Consider the following 1,844-nt stretch of genomic DNA (forward strand, 5'->3'; position numbering starts at 1 on the left):
CAATTCTCTAGGATGTGATTGGATTGTATCAATTAAATGTTCTTATAACTGATTCAGTGAGTAGTAAAAATAGTGTGTCAAGTATAATGACATGAAATATAAGGAATACAAAAAACAAAACAAGAACCCTCTAAATTACACATTTTGTTCCAGGCTTTATGTGCGTGCATAGTTTGAGTATACACCTAGGTTTAGGCCAGGAGTGTTCAAACCTTTTGCAAAGAGGGCCGGGTATGGTAAGGTGAAAATGTGTGGGGCCTAATCAACCATTTAGTTTAGCCTGACATAATTTTTTTACATGCATATGTAAATATATATATGTGGACAAATGTGTACATATGTCTACAAATTTTCGTAGCTCTAGCTGCTTCGTACAACTGGGAATGCTTCATTAAGAAGTAATTTTTTCCTTTGCAAACTGTGCATGCCACGGCAACAGCGTGCGACGAAATAAAAAGCTTTCAATAACTTTTCATCGTCAACATCTTAAGATGAATCACACCAAGTTTGAAGATGATCGGATAAACTCTGTAGGAGGAGTTCGTTAAAATAAGACCCCTATGGAATGGCCAAAAAAATGGCAACATGTTCCAAAGTAAATCAAAATGGCAGACTTCCTGTTAGGTTTAGCATATGGTTCAAAAAGAGTTTTTTGTACCTCGAGGGCTGTTACATATGTCTTCAAATTTTGGTCACTCTAGGTGAAACGTACAGCCGGAAATGCTTCATTAAGTAAAAATTTTGAAATGCAAAATTTGATGCCCTGCCTCTGGCGGACTTCCTGTTAGGTTTAGCATATGGCACCAACAGGCTTTTTTGTAGATCATAGTCTGTTACATATGTGTACCAATTTTCGTAGCTCTAGATTAAACGTGTAACCGGCAATACTTCAGATGAAACATGCCAAAGAATGAAGACAATCTGATAAGTTTTGTAGAAAATATGAGGCCTATAAAAGGCCCCCAAAAAATGGCTACAAATAGCAAAGTAAATCAAAATGCCGGACTTCCTGTTTGGCTTAGCATATGGTTCTAAAAGACTTTTTTGTACATCGTGGGCTCTTATGTATGCCTCCAAATTATCATTGCGCTAGGTGAAAGGTACAACCGGGAATGCTTCGTTAAAGAGGAGTTTTTTAGCTCAAAAAGTGATGCCCGGCCCTTGCGGGACTTCCTGTTGGGTTTAGCACAAAGCAGCAAGAGACTTTTTTGTAGGTCATGGTCTGTTACATATGTGTACCAATTTTCGTAGCTCTAGGTTAAACATACAACCGGCAATACTACGTTTAGTAAGAGTTTTGAAACTCTAAATTTGATGCCCCACCGCCGTCATATAGTATGTCGAAAACTTTAGATTTTTTACCATGGTGTTGTCCCAGGTCTTGAGATGGTACATCCCAAGTTTGAAGTCAATTGGATTACCCGTGTAGGAGAAGCAGGCAAAAGTATGACCCCTGTAAATGTGCAAAAATTGGCCAAAATTGGACATTTAAATACTCATATCTCACTTCCTGTCTATTTTAGGGTACACACATCAAAGAGGTTTTTGTTCATCTGGATGTGCTACAGGTGCCACACAATTTTCATAGCCGTCGGACAATCGTAGCGGGCCAGGGATCTGTTTAACCTATGTAGGTGGCGCTATGGAGCCATTTTTCTGTTATCACCTATGGCGACTTTAAAATATCAAATTTTTCGCCAGGCCTGACGTGTGTGTAAAGTTTGGTGAGTTTTCGTTCACGTTTAGTGTCTCAAAAATGTGATTGTTTGCGGAAAAGAATAATAACAAACTAGAGCTGCGAGCAGCTATAAAGGGCCCTCGCAACCCGGGCCACGTTGGGGTAT

The sequence above is a fragment of the Festucalex cinctus genome, chromosome 1 (genome assembly GCF_051991245.1).
Source record: "Festucalex cinctus isolate MCC-2025b chromosome 1, RoL_Fcin_1.0, whole genome shotgun sequence".
NCBI lineage: Eukaryota > Metazoa > Chordata > Actinopteri > Syngnathiformes > Syngnathidae > Festucalex > Festucalex cinctus.